The sequence below is a fragment of the Lissotriton vulgaris genome, chromosome 6, assembly GCF_964263255.1.
Source record: "Lissotriton vulgaris chromosome 6, aLisVul1.2, whole genome shotgun sequence".
NCBI classification, from domain to species: Eukaryota; Metazoa; Chordata; class Amphibia; order Caudata; family Salamandridae; genus Lissotriton; species Lissotriton vulgaris.
The window spans coordinates 1,580,755,380-1,580,777,865 of record NC_141694.1 but is presented as its reverse complement, the minus strand read 5'-3'; the positions used below and the strand labels follow the sequence as shown (position 1 = coordinate 1,580,777,865).

Sequence of the window (22,486 nt, the reverse complement as noted above, 5' to 3'; positions counted from 1 at the left end):
TGCTGGCATTGGTCAATAACTTTTCCTCAATATCACCCTAGCTTTTTATCTTTACACTTGTTTTTTCTTTTAATGTGGCCTCATATGTCCTCGTCTTTTCAAGAATCCTGTTCTGCAAGTAAGGCTCTCCTATAGGATTATATATTGCTTCCCCCACAAATTATGACTTTCCTGAACTGGTCCCGATGTCCTGGGGTGTTTTCACAGCCCTTAATGGGCGTCCCCAGTTCAATGACTTGGAAATTCCACAAATTACAGTCGTTTTTAGCTCCTTTTCCCTGCCACCATGTAATATCGGCTCCTCACCAGGAGACCATGTGATGGGAGGAAACATTGTCTGTCACACGGTGGCACTGTGTGAGTTTGCTGGTATGACAGTATCCAGTAAAAGGAGCTGCTACACCTGGCTTGTCATTTGGCAAGTCCTCCTCCTACACATGAGCTTAATGGTCATGAAGGAAATGGCAGAAACAAAAAGAAAACAAGACACTGAAAGCTTTATTTAGCAGTAGCAGCTGATGGCAGGGAATGAGGGTGGAGGGCCAGGGTGGGGGAGGAGGATGGTGGAGGATTGGGGGACAAAATACAATTTAAAAAAATAACACTTGCCTTTTTGCGTCTTTCCTCTGCTTCTCAGTCCCAGAACCTGGAAGCAACTAAGTTCCCCAAAGCCAATCACAATGTTGCAATGCAGGGTTGTGATTGGTCTGAGTGCCTTGGATCGGCACTCAGATGAGGACGGGGGACCTGTGCATGTTCCCCACCAGGCTGTGTAATGCAAACTGGTGAGTAACATGCAAAGTGTGCATGACTGTTTGGTTGGGCCAAGACGGCCAGCCAGGCAGTCATGCAAACTTGGGAGTGTGAAAACCACTCCTCCCCCTGTGCCTCTAGCCACATCCCACCATAACCTAGCCCCGAACCTGCAAAAAATAAAATGATAATAAGTACCCTATTATCATTTTATTTTTCCTGCTCATAGAGCAGTGGGGCGACGCTCCTCCGCCCTAGCAGAGCCGCCCCTGGTATTTACCTTTACCTTTATCTTTTTTTACAAATTGTCCTTATGCAAGCCTCAATGCGAGAGGTTTAGGGGGAACAGTAGGTCAACCCCCAGATGTCATTGGGTTTCTAAGAGTGTGTGATGTCACCACAACTACACTTGGCAATTTCGAGGTTAAGTATAGAGCAGTGGGGCGACGCTCCTCCGCCCTAGCAGAGCCGCCCCTGGTATTTACCTTTACCTTTACCTTTTTTTACAAATTGTCCTTATGCAAGCCTCAATGCGAGAGGTTTAGGGGGAACAGTAGGTCAACCCACAGATGTCATTGGGTTTCTAAGAGTGTGTGATGTCACCACAACTACACTTGGCAATTTCGAGGTTAAGTATGCATGATCTTGACTCCTGACATAAATCCAAACTACAGTTAAGCAACATCTACTCATAGTGAATCCTGTGATATAGAACTAATTGCATGTGGAATGATAAGATTTATTTTGGTGTCTTTAGTTTGCTTTGAATCATGTCACACCGTAGCCAGACTTACAGAACATGTAAGGGGTGCAACAGATCAGAGCCAGTACCACAATCTGCTTCACGTCTGCCTACATCTGCACTTGTGACACTTAACTCTCTAATAATTAGAGTGCACTTTCACAAATTAGCAAAAATGTCTCACCAACCTCTAGCAGTGTGCTCGATTTCTGATGACTTCCTTAGGGACTCTGAGATTCCACGTGAACGTTGGCACAGTGCTTGACTAACCTCACCATCAAAGTTTAAGACATACACAGCTGCTTGAGATTACAGGTTGTACTGCTAGACCAAGCAGCAGGAATTGACAAGTCTAGATTGTGAAGGGGCCCAGCCTTAAACCCCCTAGGAGTCCTCTCTATTTAGAGGGAGCAGGGAGACCAACCCCTCTCCTCCCCCCCCCCCTAATATTGGTTCATAAACCCCCACCATTGTCAGGCACACAATTCAGAGCTCTGCTTGGATGATCTGAAATCTGTGCCTCTCTTGGTGGCGCATTAATATGCCATATCACACCAAGTGGCTCTCTAGTTGTAACATGTGCAGACTCGATAGAAATGCCTTCTGTTTCTAGTGGCATGCCCCAGGCAAAGGAAAGGATGTTTTCCCCAAGATGGTGTGGGTACTGAAGGAGTATTTGCAAACGTCGAAGTGCAGAGAAACCCTATAGCAAAATGTGTAATATTTAATGGCACAACCCCTGCACCATAGCTGCGCTCTTTATAATATGTACTTTGGTTCATTAAATGCCAAATTAAATACACTTCGACATTTGTCCCAAAAATACTGCATGATAGGTAATACTGTCTTCTAAATGAATCCAGATTTGATTCTTAAGGTCCTTCTTCCAATCAGAGTTGTGTGGCTGCAGCTTGTATGATACACTTTGAACTAAAGACTGACTTGCACAATGAAGAAGAAAGATCACTGGCTCGGATTCTGCAAGGCTGAATGTGTTATCAATGGTAGTTAATTCCTCTTTGCACTGGGATATATCTATTGCTCAAATGCAATAAGTAAAATACATGCTGTGCTCCTGGGATTAATTTATTTATGTAATGGTGCCAATGCAGGGTAGCGTCCATTCAGGAGCCGCAGTTACATACCCCCAAGGGCATTGGGGGGCCCCATGCTTCCCAATTATTTCCGTATTTCATTGCCTAAGAGGGGCTGAAGCGGTAGAGAAACTCATTTTTCTTGCTTGGACAGGATTTACGGGTTCCCTACTAGCCAATGGTCCTAAGGAAAGACATTCATTTCTTTATTTCTGTACTTTATGTTGAACACTGCTTCGCCCTCATCAAGTGTACAATATGCATCACATCCAAGCATGGGGGAACGAAATATGGAAGGAGGCATCTGTGAATTGCATCACTTAAATAGTGTACTTTGTGCATCACTTTTGTAACATATTTCAGCTTTTGTTTCTCGTCGTTGCAACACTATGGCTCACCATCCAATTCTATGTCAACCTGCTCGACCCTATTGTTTCATAAATAAGAGATCACACATTGAGAAAGCAAAAACCAAAATTATTGGGCTCTAACAATGTTTCCATAGCAAATAATGTAGGTAGGGTTGTTAGTGTGTTAAATCACTGACGATCTTTCGAAGACAGCTGAACACTTGGCTGTTTTGAGTAGTGAATTCTGAGTGCCCATGACCTCACGTTTAGCGCCGAGAAACCCCAAGGGCTAGCTGTGCACTTCATACATTTTTTATCCCTCGAGATCTTGTTTGCACTATATAAAACTTTATAAATAAATAAAATAAATAATGGGTCAAATTGATCAGTAGGGTGTTTTTTTCCACTATGGTGTATATGCTTCTTGCTTTAGACCATGGGTACTCACAAACTTTCTCTCGGGGGCCAAATTTATAGTGTGGTTTGTGTCCGAGGGCCGCACCGGTGGGGGCGGGGTCAGTGGAGGAGGGGGCGGGGTTAGAGTAACAAAAAAGACTGTGACCATGAGGGAGAACAGAGGTCCCTGCAGCGGACGCCTTCATCCACTGAGCCACCAGACCCCGCATACGCACATCTCTTTCTCTCTCTGTCACCCTTCCTCCATCCCTCTCTCTCTCTCTCTCTCTCTCTCTCTCTCTCTGTCTCCCTCCCTCTATCTCTCCCTCCATCCCTCTCTCTCCCTCCCTCTATCTCCCTCCATCCCTCTCTCCCTCACTCTATCTATCTCTCCCACTGTCTCCCTCCATCCCTCTCTCTCCCTCTCTCTCTCTCTGTCTCACTCTGCCTCACTCCCTCTCACTCTCCCTCACTCTGACTGTCTCACTCCCTCTCTCCTTCCCTCTCCTTCTGTCCCTCTCCCTCTACTTCCATCCCTCTCCCTCTCCTTCCCTCCCTCTCCCTTTCCTTCCCTCCCTCACCCTCTCCTTCCCTCCCCCTCCCTCTCCTTCTCTCTCCTTCCCTCCCTCTCCCTCACTCCCCTTCCCTCTCCCTCACTCCCCTTCCCTCCTTTCCTCCCTCTCCCTCACTCCCCTTCCCTCAACCTCACTTCCCTTCCCTCACTCCCTCCCTCACTCCCCTTCCCTCCCACTCTCCCTCCCTCCCCTTGCCGCACTCCCCTCCCTGCAAAATGAACGAGACGCCCCTTTCACTCGTTTTATGTTTTTGTTTGATATCATATGTGGTATAGTAAACCGTTATCAGATCTGTCCAACAGCTCGTGACGGATTTCTTGTCAAGCTGTAATGTGGCAACTGCTGTAAGCGACATTTAATGTCTGCCCAGTGCCCACATTACTTCTGAGATGTTATTTTGGCAGGGCCTGCGTGGACTGTGAGGTGATGGAAGGAGGGGAGGTAGGGGGGGGGCACCGGGGAGTATAGGGTAGGCGCTGAGGCTCGCTCTCTCCACTGCTGACTTCCGTGTGATTAACTCTTTCTTCTTATGGGCAGGGGGAAGATGCGGCCAAGAAACGGCATGTATGGATGTGAACAGAGAATTAATTGCAGGAGTGGTTGCCGAGCAAACGATTTGTTGAGAGACAGAGATGATGATCACCCATACTATACAGACAGGGCCTACACATTAGGTAGTGTGTTACAGGTCACACAGGCGTTTTTTGGCAGGGTGACTCGGGTATTCAGCCTTCCCAGGCTGAGAAATTGAGTACAGTTACATTGGGTGACATGGTGACCTGATAGCAAACACTACATAAAAACAAGTACTTGTTCCCGAAAATGAGTGCAGCTGGCCCCCACCGGCTCAAATTAAGTACTGCCAATTGCTGTGCCCCCAGGCTTTCATGCTGTGTTCTCTCATAAACAACCTACCTCCAACCTCGGGACCTAACACGAAACTACAAAACGGCACCGCACAAACTACCTCATCCACCTCTCGCTTCCACCACATGCATCACACACCCACTTACCAATTTATGTGTGCTCAACCCTGACACTGAAACCCCACCTCGTCCCTCAAGCTCACCCTTCCTCTCTCCTTCAGCCAGTTTCACATCCATTCACCTTTCACTTTCACCACATACACACCCTCGCCCACAACCACCAATGTACATGTGCCACACCCTCCCCACATCATACATCCACACCTGCTCTCCCCTCATGCCCAACCCCCTCATCCCTCAAGCTTACCCTCACTCTTTCACTCTCCAAGCCTCACCCGCCGCTCACTTCCACCACATAGACACCCTCGCACTCTCTCAAGCACGCATGTTCCCCTCACACCCGCTCTCTTTCCCTTGCTCGGCCTTGCGCTCTCCCTCACAAACACCCCTCCCACTGCCATTCACCTGCACGCCCAAACCCCACCTAATAATCCCTCAAGCTCCCTCTCCCTCGCTGCCTTGACTACGCGAACGAAGCCATGCGCAGAAGGGTTTTACAGCTTTCACGGGGCACCCTGTGGCAAAGTAAACAAACATTGTTTTTTATAATATTCGCTTTTAATTTTAAGATTTGGTTACGCAACTCACCTTCAGTCCATCAATGCCCCTGTGACCTTTTTCCCACTTTAAACCTTTGCCGCCACGTCCTCCCTTTTCACCTTGGCCCCCTTTGAGTCTCACTCCGGTTACACACACGCTTTAAAAATGCTTTTTTTGAATCACGGGTGGGTACGATGTCACAGTCTGCTTGGTCCGCGGGCCGCCAGGGAAGGCTTGCCGGGCCGCCACTGGCCCGCGGGCCGTACTATGAGTACCCACGCTTTAGACTAAGGTTATAAATAAGGCTTCCAGTTTTCGTTTTTTACTTATCTTTTTTAAATACAGACAGAAAACAATGTGTTTCCTGTCTGTATTTATTTTTAAAAGCGGAAAAATACTGAAAATGGTGCTTCTTGTGAGAAACTTTGCATGCTGTCTTTCATGACTTTTAGGCAACAGCTAAGCAGGCAGAGAGAATGGAGGATTAAAATAAAGGATGAGATTTGCTCAAATACAGGCATATGCATTTGTAGTATGATGCTAATATGTACCTGTGAGTGTGGTCTTTTTTATACGTGGCTGGTTAGTTTCCTAAAACATGACAGGCATCCATGTTTGAGGGCACCTCGAAGAGTTATATAAATGCAGAAATATACCATTTTACAGTCACATTTATTCTTGACACACAAAATAAATATGGATAAATACCAATATGATGGCCCAATAATAAATATGGATCAATAAGACGGAAATGTTTTAAAAAAATAAGTACCATGAAACCAGGAGCCCTAGTTCTAAACCATAAAGTGTATTTCAAACCAATCATCAGTAAAACTTGACCATAATTTCCTGCTTTACTCTGCAAGTTTGTTTTCCCCATGAAACCGATTGGTTAATCTTAAATTTCACTGCAAAGAAGCAAAGCCTTGTGTAAAGCCGCCGTGCTGTCTGACACGTGTTTTTTGACGTTTACTTGAGGATGCGCGTTGCATTCCTTATCACAGAAGGCGCAGTACAGCCCATGAAGGGTTAAACGCCTTCAGTATCTCCACATGCTTAATGATGTGCAGCGCACCTAATGTTTTTCCCTTTTTTTTCCACTTACTACACGAAACAATCCCATAATGCGGCAGTGCTCTTCAACCCATTACCTCACTCTCGTCACGTGACTAAATCCCCAGGTATTTCACAGTCTCTCTCACCAAAGTGCGACTTCAGTTGCATTTGCAAAGCAGGGGATTGAAGTGGGTGTATTTACATACAGGTTGCCGAACTATCCCGCGCCAGCAGTGTATATCCTGTTTCTTTTAAAGTTGTGTTCCCATGTTTGTCAAGCACATCTTTTGCAAAACGTATAAACAACAAACCAATCCAGGAAAACAAGGAATTAAGCGACTGACAAGGAATTAAGCGACTGACAGAAATGCAAGTTTACCATAATCCTCGTTTGCACTTCTTTATCTAAATTTAGACTTCTGTATCGATTTAATATTTGTAAAACTGCTTTGCTGGCGCGAGGGCCTGGCTCCATTGAGTGCGGGTGCTTCGGTTTCTCGAGGAGGGACTGTAGCTGGAAACCATCCATCATGCTATATAAAACGAGGCCACGCGGGATCCCTCTGCCGCCTGCATTTGCTTACCAGTCTGACATAACTCTTCACAGAAGCTTTATTAGCCACCTAGTCCTGCAGCCCCTTCAAACTGGCTTCACCTAAAACTGCCATCTATCGTCTTAACTACAGACACATTTTCAGACTGCCATTAGGGCATGCTTGAGTCCGTAAAGGTGTCTCATTTCTCCTCCAGTGCCCGTAGTGCCACCCTTTAAATACACTCATTACAATGGAGCCTAGGAAAATGTTATGCATTATTTATCTGTAACTTAATCTTAAACATAAAATGCACTGAACCCCCCAAAATGTAAAAACTATAACAGTGTAAAGAGTGAAAATTAACGTTCGGTCAGTTCACATTTGCAGTGTTGTTATATTGAGTATGGTGGCTTTTAAAATAGCATTTCCAGCAAGCAATGCATTGTAAATATATTATGGCCACTAAGGACCCCCCATATACCCTTTATAAAAAGGAATAACGATTCTGAACAAGCATCACTTGAGAAATTATCCTTCGACTACGAATTAGAAAATAAAATACACTTCAAGAAAATTCACACTATTTTTATTTGACACCAATGTTTATGTAGTACACATATACAGCACCTCACACCTTATGGGTCTGTCCCAAATGTTTTTTTCATACGACTGACAGTGTGTGAGACCTAAAATAATAGGGTAGAGCAGGCATATGTGTTGGTCATATCTACCTGCATATTTAGTTGGAATTAAAATTAGCATCAAGCCCAAATTCAGCCTTATACCAACTGTCAGATGGGCTCACAGGGAGGTGGTAGGATGTGTCTTAAACAATCCAAGTTCCTTAACTGCAAAAGTGAATAACAGGTTATCCACAGCCCATTGGTTTTCAACAGTAATGTTGAACATTGATTGATTTCACCAAATTATTGAGAATCTCAACTCAAAGCCTTTCTTGAAAGCCACAGATATATATAAATATGATTTGTGGGGTTTTGTTCTAAAAATTACAAGCTGGAAATTGGATTTTTTTCAAGGGGAAAATGAATGGAATGTAAAGGTGTAGCACACTAAAAGGAGCATTAACTTTGTTATTGAATAGAAGAACAATACATTACTAAAACAATGTACACAATGCATGTTGATTGAAACACTTGATCGATGATAAAACAGTAACATAACAATAAAATTGGGGTAAGGTAGATTAACACTGCCAACTGTATTCAAAAGGAGTTTTGTGTAAGAATGAATAACTGAAATATTCATGAAGCAAAATAATTGATCGATGTTATAAGTGTGCTTATTGCCTCTGTGCATGAAAGGAATCCAAAACCAGGGCAAAAAAATAATTTTCCTGAGAAGGAAAAATTTAGTTTAAACTCAGCGCTGCACTAAATTCACTTATGCATCAATCCCTCACTTTCGCCTGTCTGGTTCTGCAGGATTGTGCTATGCACTGCTAATCAACAGAAGACTGTGAGAAAGTGGAGTATTACCTTCGGTGAATTATAACAAGGTCACTATTCTTGTCAGGAACCTTACAGGTTTCAATAATTTACCCTGAGCTCAACCCCTCGCAGATATGGCACAGAGCAGACAGGCTTAACTTAAGAAAATTTGTAAAAAAAATTAGAAGCATAAAAGCAGTTAAGAATTTAAAAACACAATACAATAAAAATGCCACCTCAATTTCTAACACTACAGAATAATTTAATAAACGGATATGACACCAAAATGACAAAAATACAACAAGGAGAACCAGAGATATGCATCTTTGTAATGTTTTAAATATAAATAGCACCAAAAAGCATTTCCAACTGAGGTCATCCGTTTGTATTTGACCAGTATCCAGATGTGACTTAAGTGGGTCATGATGGAGCGTAGGTCGGATATATAAACCAGGTTAGTCCCAGTTGGAGGTTTAATCTTCTGACTTAGTTGATGAAAAGCAAGTCAAAAAATTCTGACTGGGACAAGGCTGCAGGTTGAGGCTAAGGAGGGCTCCACATGGCAGGATAGCCATCGGACAAGGTCAGGGCCGGACTGACTACCGGGCAGTTTGGAATGCTGCCGAGCTGGGGGCTGATTTCACTTTGGTGGGGGCTGTTTTCGTTCATGGAGACCTGAGTGTGCTTCGAAATAATTAAAGCAAAATGAATTTCGTTTAGCACACGCAGGTCTCCATGAATGAAATCACCCCCAGCTCAGCAGCATTCAAAACTGCCCGGTAGCCAGTCCAGCCCTGGACAGGGTCCCTTTGAGGTCATTGGCTTTTGGCAAGTAAGCTTGCAGTGGGCGAAATTCAAAATTCGCTACTAAAGAAGGCCCCTTGCCAGCCAAATACTTTTAACACCTTTGCCTCTTGGAGAATAGGGGTGGGTAGCATCAGTTAAAAAATGGGAATTGTGGTGATCATGCAAAAGGAGACATTTCGTACACAAACTATGTTTTTTTTTTCCTTTAAACATATGCTGTGCATTGGTTCCACTAACTGGCTTATTTAACTTACTTGTGAAATCAATGTAAATGCCACAAGCAATTCTCTAATGGTGTGGAAGTTGAATGTTATATGTAGGCTTAAGTGACTAGTTATTCCACATACATATTTGCCATCAGGTAGCATCATTGTGCTCCGGCTGGTCTTCAGATTAAAAGCACTGTTGTGACACGTTAAATAAATGTTCTTGTACCCTATACATGGAACATATTTGATATAAGTGCTACTTTACCACTAAAGTGTTAATGTGTAACCCACAGAACTATATGCTAAGACATGGAAATATGGCATACTAGTAATTTCAAATAGTATGCCATCTGAGTTAATACTTAACAAAAGCAGTTTACACTATGTAGGTAAAGTTAAATTTTCCTGAAACAAGCTTATATATGATAAACAATTACTTTTTCATATCAAAGCATGAGAAAGGTCTACAGAAATGATTACAATTATTTTTCACTTGGTTTGAAAAATGAAATTTAATGTGGAAAGTATTACAAAAAGTGAGAAAAGTGATTTTAAGAAAGCATGATTTGTGCTGATTCAAACTGACTTGCCTCTCAACCTTGCTCCAGGGACTCAGTACACATTTTTAGTTGGCTAGATAATGACCTCCTCTAGAAGACAATGGTTGGCCTTTGGTAGCAGAAAAGCTGAGGTGTTATTAACAAGTGGTCACTTAGGTTAGTCATCTGGGAGGAGAACAGGACCAGCAGGCAGAACAAAGGGCTAATTTAACAGCTATTTCTTTAACTAAGAAATGACAAATGTGCAGTCAGGAACTACAACCATTGATTCCAAGAGCCAAAATATACTTTCAGGCTATATCACCACCAGGAGGTAAAAACAGCTCTATCACTGACGGAAGGAAATCTAATTTTTCATAGGGGATTTGTTTGTAGTCGTGCCAGATCTCTTGTAGGTCGATGCCTGGGGCTATCTCCGTTGAGGGACCCTGGGTTGGTTTGCAATTTACTGGGAGAGGAAGTATTAAACATAGGGGTGGAAATTCTGTGAAAAAGTAGTCAGGATTTAGAGCAGGGAATTCTTCAATGACTGGCTATTGTGCAGGGTAAGACTGGTGCCTCATTGCTACCTCCTCAGAACATTTCTCAATTTGGGGACAACACATCTGGAAGAAGGAAGACCCTGCCTAAAAGCTAGACGAAAGAAGACATATGGAGTCCTGACTCCTGCTGGCACTCAGGGTCTGGAACTGCTCTTTAAGTGTCCAGTGTTTGACCTTCAATCACCTGCTACATATATAGACATAAAAAGAAGAACACATTCTGATTCCCAGAAACCCAATTTACCACTGGGTGCTGGACCCTGGAGGACCCCTGGCTAGGCAGACAACTAGTGCCTAGAAGCCATCTCTAAGGACCCGAGGGCTGCAGAATCAAACAGGGAGAACTTTACTAGCAGTTAAAATAAAGTAAAACGTAGGTCCTGATTACATTGGCATATGAGATACTCCATCACAAATGGGATGGATATCCTATCCACTGTATTAAAAGTTCCAAAGGATACTGCGCCTCTAGTCTCCTCCCCCTTGTAACTCCCTATTAGAACGTTACTGCTCACTTATTCCACTATCTATCATATACCTTTTTTATTTACAGTTACCATGTATTTTTACTTATGCTTGTGTAGCCAGGGTAATTGGTGCTATTTTGTTTACATATCCCACTGTATATTTTTAGATTTTCCACTGTATATAGTTTAATCTTTTTATACCACTACTATGTATTTTTATTTATTCTTTATGTACCTCATGTTACTGTGGTTGTGCTTACTCTGTGAAGCGCTCTGATACCTTCGGGTCAAGTTTGCGCAATATAAAACTCACCAAATAAATCTAATTAAATAAATATTTATTATGGAATTGTAATTTTGCAGATGGGATATCCATCACGTTTGTGACAGATGATCCTGTCTGTCATGATAGTAATCAGGCCCTTAGTCATTTTTTTTCTCCTCTGGATTTTTCCAGGCAGAGCAGACTCTCAGCAGGCAAGATGAAATGGGCTTGTTTCATTTGTAGATTTTTCCTGCACTAAAATTTTTTTCAGCAGGACCTCAGGGTAAAGGTATTCAGACTTAAGAAGAAATGCTAGGCTGTAGCTTCCGGCCACATCCCAGATCGTGGATTTTGAGAACCAAAATGTAACAAAGAAAAATTATGGACTGGGAAAAGGCAGCAGATTTATCTCAACAGCAAAGTGAGTTTGGAGGCTATGAAATCCAGCTCTATCCCACTCTGTTCTTTCAGTGCCAAAATTAACATCTTCAGCAGGAGCTTGACAATGGCATATTCAACTTCAAGGGTGCTATGTTGCCTTCTTCACATTCAAGAGATTGATAAAACATTTTAGTGTTATGACCCGCGTTTCCCACCCTGCTACACTGCATTGTAGTCAGTCAGAAATCATGCCTAGACCTAGAGTAAGGACTGAACTCTTAACGTGGAGCATTTTTTCTTTCTTGTTCCCTGGTCTGATTCTACTTCTTTTGGTGTCCTTCTACTCATTATTTTTTTCTAAATTGGTTTGAGATTTTTATTGTTTCGTTTTCTTGACTTTAAAATTGTTAGTGCTGCTAAAATTAATATGCGTTTTGCTAGTGCATGGCCTGCTGCCTGTGTCACAGCTTCAGTTTAGGTCTCTAAAACCACCATTGCCATAGCAGTCTCCGGCACTTTATACGTGGATTTGCTCCTTGTGAAAGGTTAGAATGTTGCCATTCAAAGTGAAGGCATCCCATGGATGAAGTGAGCACCCTAATTGCCTCATGTTGTACGCTTTAGTAGGCTGAAGAAAAAGGCGAATGACCCAATAACAACCCAGTAGATGAGGAGGCTGTTTGAAAAGCCCTATATGTAAGCATACTAAATAAATAATGTAAATAAAATCGAAAGTTTTTGGCTAAGGTCAGACCTAGTATTATCTTAATATTGACCAAAAAAACAAAGTTCCTTTCATCTTTCCTTTTTGTGGTAGAAAACGTAGCATGAGGTGCAGGAGGTCTCTGACACATATAATTATATTTTTATTTTGTAGTTGGAAAAACGTGATGTTTCTCTCTCGTCTAATGACGAGTAGATCCCTTCTTGCAATTTGATACAACTCTGCAAAGAGTGAATCAATTTTATGCATGCAGGGTGTCCTTTATCCTGCGGAACATTTGCAAATTATGCAGAATTTCTAGGGATGTGACAGGGATGAGGACAGAAAAAAAACCCAATGCGAATGAAGTAAAAATGCACGCGATCAAACATGTATGGTCATAAAAAACGTTTGCAGTGCATTTTCCACAATTATCTCCGCTTTTTTTTATCAGGAGTACAGGTTTAAATCCCTGCAGATCTTAGGCATATGTTTTTGTACCCTTGATTTTACGTCTTTTATTCAAAGATTGCCAAATTTTGGAAACAGAGAGCATGTTTGTAATTCTGAGCCATCTTTCGAACATTTTGTTTGCTGCATATATAGTGCAACACTATTATTCTGTTCAGCATAATTTCATTCTCTCATTTGCCGGCACTTTCTATTTTGTTTCACCCTCACCCCTCCAGTCCCCCACCCCCGAACGACACACATAGCTTTAGGCACTAGACACAGCTTAGGAACATAATAATGAAAATGTGATATTTGCTAGAAATTTCTTTAATCGCTCTCCAGGTGATGAAAGCATTCTCTTTCACTGAGATCTAAAAATAAACCTATGCTTATGAACTTTTCTAATTGCCAATTTATTGCCCACACAATTAGAGTTGCTATGCAGTTCAGGGACTCCTTCGCCTGCCTTCAGTACACACTGAAATTTCATTGTCGAGGAAAGAATAAAGGCAATTTCCATGCAGAAAATCTATGGCAACATAGTTAAATGGCAGACATCTGCTCAATGCTATTTCCACAGTTTAATGATGTGCCACCCACAGAAGAATGCTTCCATTCCTAATGCATGGAACGCAAGAGAGGCGCCTTGAAATATTGTTTGAAAAACGGAATATTTCCATTCTCCTCATGAAGAAATCATCAGTGGTTGGATGCAATGCTTCTATCCTTTTGGGACTATGGGAGGGAATACATACATTCACCTGAAACAGCATTTAAAACGGAGTTGGTACTTTTAGCAGCTATTAGATTGAAATTCACAGGGCCTTTCCATCTTCATGGTGGCTGAAGAGAAGGGTTCATTTTTATGAACTTGACAAAGCCTGGCGTGATTCACAGGATGAGATGTGCAGTCTAATGAAAAGTCACAACAGGAAGTGAAAGAGACAGAAGGCGATGTTTCCAACACCAGGGGCTTAGGATGTACATATAATGTTTGTGTAAATAGAAACACGTAAAATTGCATACCTAGATGCTACGTTTATTAGGACAAATACAGCCAGATTGTAGTATGTGTTGTCTAATATGTGATCAGTCATTGTAAATCAGCATATATATATAATCTTACATTAGACGAGAAAATAAGTATAATTTGTGGGTAGGTTAAGTGGCTCTAATAAGAGGCTGGTAGAATAAAGTCACAGCCTCCGCGAGATAAGTAATTACCCTTGCATCTGCTACATAAAATATTTACATCTAGAATGCATAATGAGCTGCAGACCTTTCGAATCAGAAGTACTGGTGGACTGCGGATGCTCTTCCTTTTGCACGTACACAACGACTACTAAATGTTCCTATTTGTTTTATTTAACAGTTTGGTCAAATAGACTTTTAGTAAGTATTAGGTCTGAGGAAACATACACATTTACTTTATCCTTTATGATTCTAGAAATAATTAGAACAGCTCAAACTCGACAAAATATTAGACAAATGCATTTCCACTGAGATCTCACTTTTGTTTCATTTCAATGTGGTTGAAACAGTCCTTTTTAGGAGACTTACTCGAAAGTGATTCCTTCAGTACATTAACATAATTTGGTTTGCCCTGAAATCGCAGCAGGTATCAGGGTGATTATAGCGCTCTTTGACCTGAATTGTACAATGAAGTCAGACTTACAAATCTAAAAGCTCGCCATGACTGAGCTATTGTCTTCGACTTATAAAAATTGGTCTATTTTTTATAGACATTCCATTAAATATTTTTTAATCTCCATAGGCCTTTTAACAGCTCTTATATCATCTACATAGCAGAGCTTTACGGTATGAAATCTCTCTTTTCTTGTTTCTGTATTCAAGTTAATATGGTGATTACTTCTCATTTAGATGTCGTCTGATCGCATTTGGTATACAACTTTGCACTCAGAAGTGCTTAAACAAGAAATGTGCACGTAAACATGTTGTCATCATGCAGAGCAATTTTTCCAGACAAAGTCAAATTAATTTAGAATTTAATGGTAAATACAGTGTACTAATTATTTCAATGAGAGAGCTTAAAAATATCTTGGAACCAAATCTACTACTGTTAGTATGTCGATTTACAGAAATGCATGCCATGCCATGTTCCACTATTAACTTTACTACTAATGGTCACAGAACAATAAAATGTGAGTATGAACACATCGGGGGTATTTATTCAAATTCTCTACCAAATAGAATGAAAAATCATTATTAAAATGAATAGAGATTGTCACAAAATGTTACAACATGCATGTGTTGTAAACATTGTTGAACAGAACGGATACTCAGTTGTCTTTGATTGACTTTGAAATCTGAGTGGCTGAAAATGTGTAGGTTCATTCCCGGAAACTGACACATAACTGCAACAAATAATAGTATTATGGTTGGGCACCCAGAGATGTCATACTTTGTAGTCTCACATGCTGGAGGACTAAATATCCCATCGCTGTCAGGCCCTGACACTCTGATTGTGCACTGGTACCTCCAGGTCAAACTGCCAGTGTGTGTTACAGCAAGAGTTGAAGGCGGAGGAAAGGTATTCTTCAATGGTTTTAGAGTCCGCCAAGACTTCCACAAACATGGGCTACTAGGATTGGCCAGGTTGCTTTTCTTTCTTTCCCCCATCTCTTTCTGTGACAAACTGGCAGGCGTAGCAGGAGCAATGCATGCCAAAATGTGTAGCTTCAGCGTAAACTATGAGTATCCAGCACAAGTAATAGGCAAGGGAGGGGGAATGCACTTATGAAATGAAATGAAATGAAATGAAATTTGGGTTTTCTATAGCGCATGGCTGCCCGTGAGCGTCCCAGCGCTGAAGATTGCAGAACCTCTGGGGGAGAGGACCGGTGGTAGGGAGGAAAGTTATAAAGGAAAAAGATGCGTTTATGAATCTGCTACCCAACACCAACAGCATGAGAATGTCATATCAACATTAATTCCCCCAGTTGCAGGCACTAATGTGAAGACAAAAACTGCTCAAATTATGTGCCTTCACCTTCATCATTGGGCTGCTAATATAGTAGGGTGGCAACCCATGGGTTCATGACTGAGCGTGCCCGCCACTTTATTAACACTTGAAGGCCCAATTTACAATGTTTTTCTTTTTTCAATGAGTAGGTGTGACTTATTCCTGCAATGTTACCCATGTATCGGTGTTTTCTAAGAGGACTCATCCGTGTGGATTAGTTTATTAACCTTATCAGCCCTGAAGAAGTCAATTGTGTGTTAATACGCACAACGAAACATGTGTTGGCTGTTTTTCATTTGGGGAAAATTGTACCTCATCAAGTTGTGGAAACACTACCTGAAAAATCTGAAATAAAGAACATTGGGTTTTGGAACAACATGTTCCAAAACCTCAACTAATTTATTTGATTTAAGCAAACACTAAAGTGTGCTCAGGGTAAACCATTTGATTATGAAACAATAATATACCAATTAGTCATTCTTTGCCACTAGAGACTATAGCAAAATATTGGTTATCAAAAAAGCACAATTGCATTGAGTTTTCAAATAGGAAAAAGTGGTAGTTTAGAATCAATATCGTAGTTTCAAAAAAATAAGGACGTTTGGAAAAAGAATAAAAAAAATGAAGATTGGAAGCATAAATGTGATGTGATTAGAAAAACAATGCAAGAAGTCTCTAACATAATGGAAAATAGATATCGCTGTTATAAGATTGAAATGTGTCACAGAAAAATAAGTTGGAGAAGAACTTGGAAGCCAAGCAGTAATGGTAAAGAGTACACCATAAGCTTTCAGTTGGAAAGGGGATAGCAATAAAATGGGTTGAAGCTTTTCTGTTACCATAACTTTTATATAACATCTGCCTTGTAAACATTTACCAGATGTGGACCATTAGAAAATGGTGTTAGAAAAATTACATTTCTGAACAAAAAAAGTAAATTGAGTCGGCAACTAATGTTAAACTAAAAGCAGTACAGACCGAGGATTCAGCTGAACATTTAAAATCAAGAATGTGAGCACTAGGTACATTTACTATATTGAGCTCCCTGTGATTTATAGTACCGTCCTGTAATACAATAGTTTTATTTAGCATCAGTGCCCAACGTGCTATAACAGCTGATCTATTATCAACACCCGTAGCACAATCAATAAAAATGGTTGGAAAAACATGCATTGCCAGTAATTTCATAGCTAAAAAAGGGCATGTGTTTCCATAGTGGGGCAGTTTTGAACTTGTAAAAACACACTGTTTGTGTTTTGCAAGGTATGAGAGACAGTATGGATTTTAGCTTGCCACAGGCAATGTTTATTTTAAAAACAGGAAAATCATCAGTAACGACTGACTCAGAATGCTATGAAACAGGCCTACAGACAGCCAAATAATGGCCCACACTCTGACCAGTAAGACCAGCCCATTAGTCCCTGCCTGATTGCCCAAAAGGCCATTCAGAGTCTACAACACATATGCTGTTTAGGCCCTGTAATAACAGGTGTTACTATTATATTACCCAGTCGTGTAATGGTACTCAATTTACAAAACTTAAAAAGATGTAAAGTTGTGCTGTGTTTGAAGTAATTCTAACTTGTGATCTGCTGACCACCGCATATTTCTGCAGCAAATGTTCAACTCACTGGGCTATCCTGCCATCCTATTTGATCTTTCTCTTGCTAGAACCAATCAATAAAGAAATCGTCATGTTATTATGGTTCATGACTATTGTTACTGTACATCTTGGCCTTAGTCCAGTAATTAAGATAGCTAGCACTCTGGATACTTATGAGTGCACATGATAGTGTTCTGATGAACCTGACATAAATGAAAGTGAAGAATGAACCACTGTATCTCTTGAGACCATTGAGGCTGCTTACTGTTGGCAAAACATTTTTGGCAACAGGGTTACATAGATGGCACTTACGGTTAGGGACAGGTGCTTTTGTAGTACATAATAGAGCTGAATTACATTTTGGAAAGGTATTACTTTCGAACTAGATATGGAACATATTTCTGTCTAAATAGCTGCCCATTCCAAACAATTATCTAGCTACTCTCAAGGAGATCCGAGTGCTACATTGGATTGTCCATAGGTAGACAAGTGAACGGCACTGAATCACATGCCTCATTATTAAACCAGATACAACACTGGGGTGCTAGTAGAATAATCTTACATTATCAAAGACTGCAAAATCATCGGATATATCATAACTTTGCAAATGACTGAAGCCATTATAAACCCTTTATATATGTCATATTTCTAAACCAGAAACATATCCAGTTTCTGTACCCATCCATTCAAACGTTCTGTATATCATAACAATGTTGGCCTGTGCTGTAATTTAGTTATGAACTAATTTAAAATATTTTGCATAGAATTAGATTATGTTAGCAATTAAGCTCTAGTGATGCACTGTATTATACTTCTTGGTTCTGCTAATGACAATTAGAATAAGGTTTTGAATATGTATTATGTTTGCATCTGTATAATAGCATATGGACCTGACATATGGATTATTCAAGGTGCTGCAAGATAATGGCCTTGGAAGGTTAGTATTTAAATACCATATTGCATGTTCTTTTAGAATTTACTCCAAAAAAACAATGATGATTTTGAACAAGAACATGAATGGAAGCATAACTGGAACAAAATAACAATACTATGTCCGTTAACAACATGTCTATATGTGGATCTAATTGTCTGGGTGCTGTGGTTCATCCATAAAACCTATGTTGTTACCTGGATTTCTCACTTCTGTAAGCTTTGTATGTCATCTTTAGACAACCACTTTAGAAGAATGAATAGAGTGTAAAATGAATGCATGCATTTTGTGTTGCAATTTGACATGGAAAATATTAACTTTTAACGTCATTGTTGAATGTGGCAAGACCTATTACATGATGTGCAGATACATATGTGAATCAAAAACTGATAGAGGAAGATTGATTCTTGGTTGAAAATATCCTATGAACATAAAAATGTCATTGGGGTGATGGTCTGGGTATCTAATGCAATCCCTATGCTACATAGATATATTTGTGTTAAATTTTTCAAATAAGCAAGAAAGTCTCAATTAAGTCAAAATCACACTCTTATTCCAGTGTAGTACTCTCAATTAGTATTATATACTTGTAATGAATGCATACTTTAAATGAACGTAATGCTCTATAGTAATTTGTAAACCTGGGCGTAGTTCGCGAAGTAGCGCTACGTGTAGCTACACGAAGTGCACTTCGCACTACGTGAGCTACGTGAACTGCGTAGTGCACTGTGCAAAATTTTGTTTGCACTGATTACACAGTGCCGGAAGCTTGTCCGTACTGTGCAGTCAGTGCAAACCGCATCTTGCAAAGTGCAAGTGGTTGTTTTCTGCCGCTCTAATAGATTTCTACTTGAGCGGCAGCTTTCTCAACGGGGACTGGTAGTTTTTCATCGCGAGTGGCCTCGAGCATACGTGACCACTCGCAATGAGAAACCTCACCTCTCCACTTTGAGAATCTCGCCAGGAGGTTTATTTTCCACGCTCACGATCGGCAACTTGATGTTGCTGAACGCGCATGAGGAAAAAGTCTTGCCGGGATGTCATTTTGCTCATGCAATTTGCGTAGTGCGAAGTAGTACAAACTACGCGAGCTTAGTACTTCACCCAGAGTTAGTAAATTGCATGTTCAAGTTTCATTAAAGATTTAGATCTTACAATGAAATCCACAGTATGCAAAATTACATTAATTAATGCATATTTAAAAAGGATCTAAACATTTTAAATGCATAGCAGTTTGCTATACTCAATCTTCTCAATGACAAATTGACTATAAATGTAGTGAAGTTCATATGGTGTATTTATATACTTTGTAAAATTCAAAAACATATTATTTACACAACCTGTCACTGTGCTGTTTAGAGCTGAGACTGAAATGCTTCCATACCACTTGATGTTTGCCTTGGCTGGATGGAAAGACCTGATTGCTCAATGGTGAATGTAAAGAACTAGGAAGAGGTCCAGAAAAAATATATTGAACATTTTTTTAAAGGAAGAATCATGAAAGTGTACAAGAATAACTTGTCAAGCCATTGAATGAATAGCAACAGTACAGCAATGAGACTATATCACGCATCTTCTGAAAAAATGATACTCGGAGATTGCCACGTTAATCTGAGTATCCTGCATCCTGGTTGGGCCTCTTGTAGCATTTGCTTTCAGCTCTGACAACTTTCTTCCTCTTCAAGCTTCTAGACTTCAAATTCATACTGAGCTTTTTCTGTGACTATTGAAGTCTCTTCAAACACCCTTTGGCCTTGCACCTTCTTGGTAAAACGTTGCTGCAACACCTCTCTTCATGAAAATCACAAGTGAATTCCCAAAGTACAGGTCAGACACAGTTGTATCTTTCTTTCAGATTTAAATCTGCTTATTGAAGGAAACGGAATATGCTAGATCAGTGTGAAGCATCGCAAGCATATGCAATGACAACAAGAAAAATGTCCAACTTTTGAAGCATGTTACTGCTCATTTGAAGACATCCTCTGCTTAGACTAGCACAACAGGTCTAGAATGGACCCCAAAGGTCGAAGCCCATAATGGAACCCAAGATGGGAAAAAATGAACCAGAGATGTAAAGGAACAAAACATGTAGTACTATTAATGAAAATCATTCCCCAGCCTACCACACCTCCTTCCCCAAATGTCAGAATACCAAATCCACCCAACATGAAAACTCATCACCTATTAACTCCTACAGTGCCCGCCATGAACCAAGACATGTTTACACTTTCATAGTCAACTAGTCCAGGTGCGTGGGTTTTTCATGCAGGCTCTGGCTACCACCAGCCATTTAAACATGAATCTTATCCCTTGATGTTCTAACCTGAGACTCACCCTGAAACCCATTGATGCCATACGACTCACACCACCACTTCCACCTGAACCTTTATTCAGACTCTCACAATGTAGGCTGTGGAAGAAAATGAATATTTTGCCTATTCCAGATTTCTTGACAATCGGACAGCCACCCGAAGTTGCACCCCTCTTTCTTTAGTTCTGGTGGAGAAATTAAAGGCATTATTCACTAGTGGTTGCACATTGTCAAACTTGAGCCCAAACAGTTCCTCTATCACAATACTGAACACTTATGCCAGTGCCTCTTCTAGGTTCTGTCAATGAGCCAGAGTCTCCTAGACATAGGATCTGCTTATCGAGAAATTCAATCCTAAAATCCAGATTAGATTGAGCTACTTTCACTCAATCAGAGTTCCATTGATTGAAACCTGAGCTCTTTCTTTCCTAAGTGGATTTTAAGAGTACTACTGGCAAAAATGTAGCTTGTGTAGGTTTCCCAAAGTCCTCTTGGAGCCATGTGTGAATTCTTAATATTTGTTATTTGTGTGATGTAGCAAACTTTCTTGAACATAAAGATTTTGGATGACACAAATGAATTAATACAGCTTGACTAAACAGTGTTTCGGGAGACTTGGGCAACTCAGGATATGCATTCAGAAGAGTTTTGAGTATAATATAAGGTGGAATTGGGTCGTCCAATGCCACAAGGACTCCCAGTGACAGGATATTTACATAATTATACTAAAACCTAGGTGGATGCATTTCAGAACTGAACATGGGCTGACACATATTTTAGCTGTCACCTCTTTAACTATGTACTTCAGAAACTCAACATTGTTCTGTTCGATGTATATTTCCCAATGGAAATTAAGTACACTGTTGATCACATTAAGATGCTGGAAAAGGCATCCCAAACCATCAGTCGTTTATTTTCCAGAAATATCTTTAGGATAATTAGTGCTGTTTAATGATAAGGGTCAACTTTCGAAATTGGAAATGTTTTGAATGATTTCTAGGGTATAAATCTGCCAGATATCACTCAATGGAAATTAGGAAAAAGTGATGTTGATTTACTGTTCCTTAAAACATCCTCTGTTCTAACGTTCCTGGACACAAAATACCCAGAGATACCCCAGCAAAATGTACTAGGACCATCAGGATCTCTGCATGCTTGGCATTGGCCATAATGCTCTATATGATCCTCCCGTATTACAATGCCCAAAAGTATTTATACTAGCAAGATTACACAATGATTATATCCTATAATCATTGATAACGGATATACAGGAAACTGCTTTCAGTGTTAATAATAATCAGAAAGTTGAACACTAAACCAATAAGACCTGCATTTGGAGGACTGATTGAAACCAGGTCTGTGGGCAATATTCTTAGAAGCCCAAGCTATGTAGATAGCAATCTTACCCTAATTATTTGTGTTGCCTTAAACTAATCCATAATTATAAAATGTACTCTTTTAGAAACTTTTATGAAAGAAAAGATAAATCTAGGGGCTGGAAAAGTGTAATTATTAGTATTAATTTGCTCCATTAAATGCATAATCTGAATGATATGAGGAAGGAACACATTTGAATGTCACATACCCAAACAATTGATACCCCTCAAACTTGGCGTTAATGCATTGACTGACAGAGGAGTCATTTTATAGGACACTAAACTGCTTGTACTCTCCTGATAAACCCATTAGATTGCTTGCAGGTTAAATGGTGCTATGCTCAGCCTGGCTTATTACCACCACTATGCTTGTGTCCATTATGAGAAGTTAAGGGTACTCCATTTACAGTTTTGCTTTA

The 22,486-nt window shown here is 40.5% G+C and overlaps 1 protein-coding gene across 17 annotated transcripts in view; it reads right to left on the bottom strand.

Moving 5' to 3' along the window:
* Nucleotides 1-22,486, bottom strand: part of NRXN1 (neurexin 1) — a 1,556,457-nt gene that overhangs the window by 28,587 nt on the left and 1,505,384 nt on the right. The gene's annotated exons all lie outside the window — the stretch shown is intronic.